Here is a 10,116-nt window from a genome sequence, read left to right as displayed (position 1 = left end):
TCTCTCCGCGTGGCCCCGTCTCTCTCCGCGTGAGCCCGTCTCTCTCCGCGTGGCCCCGTCTCTCTCCGCGTGGCCCCGTCTCTCTCCGCGTGAGCCCGTCTCTCTCCGCGTGGCCCCGTCTCTCTCCGCGTGAGCCCGTCTCTCTCCGCGTGGCCCTGTCTCTCTCCGCGTGAGCCCGTCTCTCTCCGCGTGGCCCCGTCTCTCTCCGCGTGAGCCCATCTCTCTCCGCGTGGCCCCTTTCTCTCTCTGCGTGGCCCCGTCTCTCTCCGCGTGAGCCCGTCTCTCTCCGCGTGAGCCCGTCTCTCTCCGCGTGGCCCCGTCTCTCTCCGCGTGAGCCCATCTCTCTCCGCGTGGCCCCTTTCTCTCTCTGCATGGCCCCGTCTCTCTCCGCGTGGCCCCATCTCTCTCCACGTGAGCCCGTCTCTCTCCGCGTGAGCCCTGTCTCTCCGCGTGGCCCTTCTCTCTCTGCGTGGCCCCGTCTCTCTCCGCGTGGCCCCTTTCTCTCTCCGCGTGGCCCCGTCTCTCTCCGCGTGGCCCCTTTCTCTCTCCGCATGGCCCCGTCTCTCTCTGCGAGAGCCGGTCTCTCGCCAGGCCTTGTCTTGCCTGAGCCGCGTTACCACGTGGTTACCCGGCTCCTCGCTGCTGAGCAGAGCAAGCTGCAGCCCAATCTAGATCCGAGGGGTGACCACGGGCCTCAGCACTTGGTGGGACCTGGGCTGAGTGCACCAGGAGCGGAGGAGAGCAAACCCAGGACTCCCAACACCCGCAGGGGTGACACGAGTGTGGCCCTGCCATTGCTGGAGTGTTACCAGTCAAACGTTCAGACCAGACACCACCGTGGAGCATCTGCCTCTGGGTCCATCTCAGCGTTAAGTCCTTAGCCAGCAGGGGACGGGAACACAGAACCCTCTAGCCTTCCAGGCAGGAGGGGCAGCTGGCAGAGGCTGTCCATCTCAGGACACCTGGGCTGCGGGCTGGGCCCCGGTGTATCTGGAGATGCGGGAGGCCCCCTCCTCCTGTGCCCAGAGCCCACATGCCCGCTCCGTCCAGATCTGGGTGCTGCCTGGGCCAGTCACCCACTGCCCATGATGCTCTGTGAAAACAGGTCCCAGCACGAGGCCCAGGAGAGAAACTTCTCTGGTTGCCCAGACACTGTACCCTCAGAGAAGCAGACTGGGCCCTCATCCCAGGGTGTGGCATGACTCCCAGGGACCATGGGGCCTGGCCCCTCACTCAGGCGCCCTCCTGTTGTGTGCAGGAGGGGCAGGGGCTGGGAGCAGGTTCGCCTCTCCCCTCCTGCAAGTGTCCTGGTGGAGGGCACTCAGGGGAGTTTGGCCAGATGAGCCCCCATAGCCCAGGCCCGTCATCACTTTCCAGACTCCGACCACCCACCCTGCATGACTGTCAGGGTCTCTGCCTCTCGTGGGAACAGAGGCAGGTCCCCCATGGGCTGTGTGGAGCCTGGCACCCGCGCCCACAGCTACCATGAGTTGTGGGGTCTGATCACCCATAACTGACACCGTTGTTTCTTGTAGCTTCTTAATAGCTCATTATCCATCTCCCAACACCTCCCGTTCTCCACTTCCCACAGTTCTATTAATACACAAAACTACGATACTTAGTATTTAGGAAAAATGTTATTTCTAAGAATGGCCGACTTCTCCCTGGATACCCTGAACCCAGAATCAGTCAGAGGCTGTCACACCAGCTCACAGTGATGCTGGGCCTGGGAGGATACTCAGCTGGGAAGTGACATCATTCGTGTTCATGGCCCTCTCCTCCCCACCCTTAAGCCATGCCCCTCCTCCACCAGGCACGGGCACCGGCCATGACTCTGCTTCCTCCTGGTCCCTGGGCCCTTGCCTGTCCCCGCCTCCACTGCCCGCTGGGGTCTGGCAACCTGAGCCTCCCACCCCCATGCAGGGTGGGGAGGTGTGGGTACAGCTGCAGCTGCGCAGTTCAGGCTTGCAGCCCCAGCATCCCTGCACCCTTCATCCCTCCCTCCATCTCCTCCTCCCTCGCCCCCTCCACCCTTCCTTCCTTCATCTGTTCCACTGTTTGTCCAGCAAACACAGCCTCAGCTCCCGCCACACCGGATGTTGCGGGAGCTCTCGGTTCTCTGCAGAACTGAGGAGCAGTCCATTGACTCCAGCATCAGGACCACCATGGAGCAGATAGTACACTCACCTCCTTCATGGGAAACTCCCCTCCAAAGCCCAGGGGCTGAGTGGGGTCCAGGGCCGATGGGGAGCCAGCCCACCTGCCTGGCCTCTGAGCAGAGCAGTGACAGAGTCCCGGGAACAGGGGGACAGAAGAGGGGGGAGCTGGACACTTGTCCCCAGAGGGAGGGAGAGATCACAGTAGGGGAGGAGGGAATGGAGGTGGATCTGTCTGTGCCCACAGCAGGGTCAGCGGTGGCAGAGGCATCGGGACGCCCTCCACCGTACGGGAGGAGCGAGGGGAGAGGAGGGAGCCCTGGGCGGGTTCCCTGATCTAATGTCCAAAAAAGGGACCCCCCCACCTGCGGTGCCCGGGCCCTGGGTGAGTGCGCTGGCATCCAGGCAGCCGCCATAGGCACCTCTGGGAGGGAGACTCCCCTGGAGGGTGCAGAGGTGGGGGACCTGCGCGCCCCCCACTGGACTGGGGTCTGGGGGGGGGGGCGCCAGGCCCCTTCCCCACCAGGACAGCGTGACCCTTGAAGACCCTCCTGAGGACCCCGCCAGGGCAGATGGCTGGAGCCAGGGTCTCCCTGAAGCCCCCTCCCCTCCCAGGAGGGGAGCCCAGGGCTCCCCACCCCCTCCCTCAGGTCACTGCTGGAACCCCTGGCGCCCCTCCTCAGGCACCCCCACCCTGCCCCCCTTGCCCTGCACACCAAGGGCTGGGGATGGGGGGACCGTCCCCGCAAGGGGGACCGGCTTGTCTTTCCAAACTTCAGAGAGGAGTAGGGGGCAGGGTGGGGCTCAGGCAGGCCCCAGAATGGCTCCTCCTGGACCGTTGTCCTGGACGGTCCCATTTGGCACCTTCGGGCTGGCAGAGGCCCTTCAGGCTGCGCACAACAGGAGAGACAGGGTGTGGGCCACAGCGACTATGGGTCTGTGGTGGGGCCGGGCCTCAACGTGGTCCAAGGTGACACAGGGGATGAGCCGTGGGGGCTGGCTCCAGGCAGAGCCCCAGGGCCGCAGGGGGCAGAGGCTGCCGAGTCACAGAGGGGAGGGCGGGAGGAGGCGGGGTGGGGGTTTGGATTCTCTAATAAGCCTTGGACAGGGAGAGGGGAGCTGGCTCCTGACCCCGGGGTGAGGAGGGGCCTTACCTGCTCGGGGGAACTGAGGACGTGGGCAGGGGCTTTCCTGGGAGGCTGTCCCCTCCAAGCCCTGTGGACTTCAGGGTGGAGGGCCCACCTGCTCCCCAGCCACCTCTGACCCTGCCTTTCCCAAACCCCAGTCCTAGCGGCCCCTCCTTCTTCCTCCAACCTCTGACCTGTCCCCCGTCTGAAGACCTTGGTCAGGCGCCCCACCCTCCTGGACACTTTGCCAGCCTCTCACGTGTTCAGAGCTGACTCAGGCACGGCCTGCCCCACGACCTTGCCCTGTGAACGCTGGCTGCCACCCAAGGCCACACCCCGGGCCTGGGCCAGTGGACCCTGCAGGCCAGTGAACGCAGGGCAGGCTCCTCCCTCACACCCGGAGCCCTCCGGCCGCAGGGCCCCCCGGCCTGGCCGAGTCCACCTCAACCCCTGGCCTCACCCCAGCCCTCACTGGTCCTGCAGCTCTAGCGCCTTCACCCCAGCGCACCTCCAAATCTCCTGCGTCCGCTTCGCTCCGGGGCAGGGCTGTGTCCTGGGGGTGCGCCCCTGATCTCAGGAGGGTCCCCAGAGCTTGGTCTCCTTTCGGTGGTGTCGCCGCGGCTGACGTCCAGCCGAGCCTCTGCTGACCACCCTGACGTCACCTCCTGCCCAAGGCTGTGGGGGGCGGAGCCTAGCTGCCTGGGGGCGGAGCCTAGATGCGTGGTCTGGGCGGCAGGAAGCTGATCACAGCGGTGGTGCTACGCACCACGTCCTTGCCCAGAGCCAACGCTCCTCTACAGGAGTTCCTACAGAATGTGCGAGTGAGCTACGAGAGAGGCCTTCTCAGGACGTCCTCCCCTGTCTTCCTCTCTTCATTCAGCTCTCTCTTACGGGCCACTCTTGACTTCTAATCCTGGACATCCCTGAGGTCTGCCTGTCCGCCCCACCAGGAGCCCCCAGACTGCCCAGTGATGGGTCGCTTCCCCCACGCAGCTGGAGCTGGCACTCAGAGGCGGGTCTCTGCAGCCCCTTCTGCGTCGTTCCCAGGGCTGCTCAGTGTAAGCAGCCAGCCCACCCTGGGTTGCCCCCCCCAGCCCCACACCGTCCCCTCACCCGCTGCAGCCACACCCTCTCGGCCCCGGGAGCTCCGAGGGGCCCCCAGCCTGCCTGGCTCGGATGGCTCACCTCTGGGTGGTGAGCAGCCCCGTTGGCCTGAACCCAGCTCACCTCCGCAGCCCAGCTCTCACCCCAACCGCCTTGGTCATCCTTGAACGTGGGGCCCTGGGGGTCCTTGCCCGGCCCCTCACCCCCACCTACGGCGACCTGTCCTGAACGGCGCCTGCAAGGAGTAGGCGCTCCGGACAGGGCGCTGCAGGGCCACTGTGCTGAAGGTGGTCAGTGGCCACTCCGAGAGGTGTCCTAAGGCCGGAGCCCCACAAATGTCTCCCTTTGTTCAGCTGTGCCTTCCCTCACAGAGGCCGCGGGAACCCAGCGGAGTCCACACCTGGGGAGCCGTCGGCGGGCCGCTCTGGCCCATGGTCCGCGCAGTTCACAGTAGGACTGTTTCTGGCCCTGGGGCCCAGGGAACTGCACGTTCATGCAGATACGGTTCTCAATGGTTGTTTGGGTGAACCTCGAATTTCATTCTCATGATACAAATGCTCCCTGCAAACTACACCCCCTCCCAAGCAACCGTGGTACACCTGAGGGGCAGCGGTGCCAGCTCCCCCCCACCCCCACCGCCTGGCAAACGTTAACATGGCCTCGGGTCAGATGCTCCCCAAAGGGCAGTTCCTGCCTACGTGCAGCTGCCCAGGCCGCCAGCAGCCGGGGTCCAGCCCAGATGCCCTGGGCCTGGGACCAGGCAGAAAGGCACAGCTGCTGAGCTCGGGGGACCCCCCCCCCCCCGCTCCATGGAAGACCCCACCCTCCCACCTGCTCTGTGTGGTCTCTGTCACCTAGGGTCTCCTCGATTGCTGAGTGAGGAGCCCTGCCCCTCCCCCACCCCAGGGGGACTCCGGGTCCCTGGGGAGGAGGGGGTGAGGAGGGTAGCCCCAGGGTCCCCTGAGTCCCTCCATGGGGCTGAGGAAGGGCGCTGAGTCAAGGAGAGCTGGGATGCAGGATGGGCTGACCTGGGGGCGGGGCTGCAGCGCCCGAAGGCTCTGGGCTGGTCTGGGGCGAGCTGGGGAGGGGGCTTGAAAGGCCAGGATTGGGGAAAAGGGACCCGAGCTGCAGGTGCCCTGTCCAGGGGCACATGGGACCCCCCAAAGGGGCCACAGGTGGGAAGGCGGAGTTCCTGGGCTGCCCTACCCACCCAGGCCCCTGCCCACCCGGCCCTGGGGCTTTTCCCCAGGGACACTGAGTTGGGGGTGGGGTGCAGGGCCTTTTGGAAAAGTACTGGCCTGGAGGCTGCTGAGAAGTCAGTTCCTCAGGTTAATGGTTAATCTGCAGCTGAAGCGTAAAAACAACTTAACCCAAGCAGGGTAGCTACTGAGAGTGGTGGTGGGGGCGGTGTTTGCGGGCCACGCTCACCCCTCTCCCTGCTCATAAACTCACGCTTCACTGCGGGGTGGGGGTCCGTGGCCAGGCCGCCCCTCTGCTCCTGAAGCCCTAGGGTCAAGCGGATGGATGTGAGGAGCCCCCCCCGACTCCCACCCCACCCCCCCGCCAGTATACACTCTGCCAGGAGCCCCAGGACCCCTGTGCCCAACATCTGCCCTGTTTCTCTGGGCCGCAGATGAAGGCTGCGACCTCCTCACCTGCGGATGGGGCTGCCACTGACCGGCCTGACCCCCTGGCCAGACCCTTGGAGGCTCCTGCAGCCCAGCCCCTAGGAGAGGCTGGTGGAGTCCTTGTCCCCGGTGGGGGGACAGGCAGGTGGGAAGCCTGGAGGGAGCCTGGGCAGCAGGGAAGAGGGACGCAGTGGGTGCAGCCACCAGCAGGAAGTGACTGCCTGCGTCAGCGCTAGAAGTTGCACCACTGCACCATCACCAGCAGGAGGAGAAAAGATCCTCTCCCGCCTGGCAACAGCCTAGCCAATGAGAAGCCCCAGCCTCCTCCAATGGGCTACTTGTGTTAAGGCCCCGCCCACCTCCCCATCTCCCTATAAAAAGAGGGTCCTCTACCTGGCTCCCGACTTGCCCCCAGCTCACCTAGCTCACCTTCTCTTGCGGCCGGTGTGGCAACTCTGCTGCCTTGAGTAAACCTGTTTTACTGGTAAAAAATGACTATTTATTGTTTTAGTTTAGCATAATGAAAACCCTCCAACAGCAAAGAGACATGAAAAATGTTAATTCAGCCAGGACTCAGACACACAAATGGACCCTGCGAGATACCAACTCCTAACTCAGTTGGCAAAGGTTAAAATGATGCCTAGCACCTCAAGGGCAAGGGAAACCCACACTGCTGTGTGGAGGTCTTTCCAGAAAGAAATTTTCATACCCTTCAACCTGACACATCACTTCTAGAAAAATCTGTCCCAGGATTTCAAGATGGGGGAGGTGGTTTTGAACAAAGATGCTTACTGCAGCAAGATTAACAATAACTAAAAGCTGGAGCAACAGAACTGCCCAACAGTAGAAAAATGGGTTCTAAACCTTCTATTATGTCCCTACATGGGGGCTTCTGGGCAGTGTGAGTTTTGCAGTGTGGGAAAACAGTATGCTAACTGGAAAATACAAAATGGTGATCATTGTAAGTATGTGTGCTGTGTGCTCGGTCGTTCAGTCATGTCTGATTCTCTGCGACCCCGCGAACTGTAGCCCGCCAGGCTCCTGTGTAAATGGGGTTTCTCCAGGCAAGAATACTGGAGTGGTTGCCATTTCCTCCTCCAGGGGATCTCCCCAACCCAGGGATTGAACCCAGGTCTCCCAGATTGTGGGCAGATTCTTCACTGTCTGAGCCTGATTATAAGTATAATATACTTACCATGTGTGTACACGCATGCACATCAGAAGAAAAGGGCTAAGTTAGCTTTTGAAAACCGTCTATGGATGGTGAAATCATGAATGCTTTTTACCCGTGTCTTGCAATTGTCCTGCATTTTCCAAATTACATTGCACATTTCCGCTACAGTAATCACAAGTTATAAAAATATAAATGTGCGCATATTACTATAGGCCTGACAAGACTTGTTTAGAGCATTCAGCTAATGCCTCGTCTGCTTTTTCCAACCACACAAAGTAGGTCGGAGGGCTCAGGGGGTGGACCTGGCCCTCCGGAGACTTCCCACCCCACCCCACCCCCGCCACCACTGCTCCCCGCTGGGCTGTGAGGGCAGTTGTTACCACAACAAAGGCAGAATCGCACTGCATCCTCCCTGCTTATCTGGGGTTATTTCCTGAAAGACCCAGGTTGGTAACAATCAGTTCTCTAGATAAGCCGGCAGTAAACAAACAGGTACAGCGGGAGTGGGGCTCCAGGGGACTCTGGCCTCTGGCCGACGGGGCCGGGGAGAGCGCAGAGCCAGCATCCCCGAGCTCCACTGGGCCCGGGGCGGGGAGGGGCCGGGGATGCGCCTCGAGTCCCTCTCCGGGGAGCAGGGCTGGGGCGGGGCCCTTCCGGCGGGGGCGGGGGAGCGTGCCGGCTGTCACCAGTCACCAGACACAGGACAGTTCTCTGTCCCTCCCTCTCCTGCGGTGACCCGGCTCCATCTTCCGAAAGGAGACTAAGGCAGAGCAAACACGGACACAGAGGGAGAGGGTCTCAGGTGGGGGGTGGGGGGGCGGGAGGGGGGAGGCTGGCGGGAACCCAATGAGCTCTGCTGGGGGCTCAAGACTCCAGCCCGGGGCTGGGGTGAGGTGGGGGACGGCATGGAGAAGCATCAAAGGTCCCTGGGCCCTGAGGCCGCAACTCAGTAACTCGGGCCCTGTGACCAGCGGTTCCAGAGCACCCAGCCCCAGGAGGCAAAGGGGGCCGTCTCGAACACCAGCAGGCTGTGGGGCCCCACCCGCCTCTGGTCCCGGAGGCCGGTGCAGCCTGGGTGGCCGGGGGACAGGACTCACGCGTGCTCGGGTCTGCCCTGGGCCTGCTGTCCGGGCCCAGGGCCACCATCCCCACCGGCCCAGGGAGGCGGCGCCGATCGGCTCATTTTCTGAGGGTTTGAAGTCTGGGGCAACCTCTTAACAGGAATCTGAGAAAAACATGAAGCTGGCTGCCAGCCCTACTGAGATAAAATCTGATAGAAAAAACAAAATTAATCAAGGATGGAATCCACTTACAAATGCTTCAATAAGCCATCTGGTCCTTTCAACTATATTTTTAAAAAGTCAAAGGCAAAGATAAAGCCTTTGACTATGTGGATCACAACAAACTGTGGAAAATTCTTAAACAGATGGGAATACCAGACCACCTTATCTGTCTCCTGAGAAACCTGTATGCAGGACAAGAAACAACAGTTAGAACCAGACATGGAACAGCTGGACTGGTTCAAAATTGGGAAAGGAGTACGTCAAGGTTGTATGTTGCCACCCTGCTTATTTAACTTATATGCAGAGTGCATCATGCAAAATGCCAGGCTGGATGAAGCACAAGCTGGAATCAAGATTGCTACAAGAAATACTAGCAACCTCAGATATGCAGATGATAGCACTCTAATGGAAGAATGTGAAGAGGAACTAAAGAACTTATTGATGAAAGTGAAAGAGGACAGTGGAAAAGCTGGCTTAAAACTCAACATTCAGAAAATGAAGATCATGGCATCTGGTCCCATCATTTCATGGCAAATAGAAAGGGAAAAAGTAGAAGCAATAACAAATTTAATTTTCTTGGGCTCCAAAATTACTGCAGATGGTGACTGCAGCCATGAAATTAAAAGACGCTGCTCCTTAGAAGAGAAGCCATGGCACATCTAGACAGTGTGTTAAAAAGCAGAGGCATCACTTTGCTGACAAAGGTCCGTCTAGTCAAAGCTATGGCTTTTCCAGTAGTCATGTATGGATGTGAGAGTTGGACCATAAAGAAAGCTGAGCGCTGAAGAAGTGATGCTTTTCAACTGTGGTGTTGGAGAAGACTCTTGAGAGTCCCTTGGGCAGCAAGGAGATCAAATCAGTTAATCCTAAAGGAAATCAACCCTGAATATTCACTGGAAGGTCTGATGCTGAAGCTCCCATACTTGGGCCACCTGATGCGAAGAGCCAACTCGTTAGAAAAGACCCTGCTGCTGGGAAGGCTTGAAGGCAGGAGAAGAAGGGGACAACAGAGGAGGAGAATTGTGTTGTTATGGGTATTAGCAATATACAATGAGAGGATAAACATTAAGAACAGTATCATTCATAAGAGTGTCCAAAAAAGTCAGACGCAAGAAGAAATGTGACGGAAGACTTCCACGTCCTACACACACACACACACACACTAAAACAGGACTTCCCTGGTGGCCCAGTGGTTAGGAGTCTGCATTTTCCCTGCTGGGGTGCAGTTTGAGCCCTGGTGAGGGAACTAGAGACCCTGTGAGCCACGAGGTATAGCTGAAAAATAAAAAAAATTTGAATCTATGAAACATTATTGAGAGGAAAAAGACCTACACTAATGGAGGGACGAGCTACACTCATGGTTTGAAAAACCCTATATTGTTACGATCCCATTTAAACCGCGCTGTAGGTTGAATGCACTTGAATCACAATTCCAGCAGCTTTTCAGTGGAGACTTACAAGCTTGCTCCACAGTGTATGTGTCCTTAAAGAACACGGTCGGGAGGTATGAGACCTGTGATAAAGCTTCAGAGATGAAGGCTGTGAGTCCTGGAGAAGATGGTGGACAAAAAACCGACGGACGCCTGTGGCAAAGCCGGCTCTGCAGGAGGCAGGACAGGGAGGCACTGTGAGCAACGGTGCCCA

This window comes from Bos indicus, chromosome 20, assembly GCF_029378745.1.
Source record: "Bos indicus isolate NIAB-ARS_2022 breed Sahiwal x Tharparkar chromosome 20, NIAB-ARS_B.indTharparkar_mat_pri_1.0, whole genome shotgun sequence".
Lineage (NCBI taxonomy): Eukaryota > Metazoa > Chordata > Mammalia > Artiodactyla > Bovidae > Bos > Bos indicus.
Note: the sequence above shows the minus strand (reverse complement) of the source record.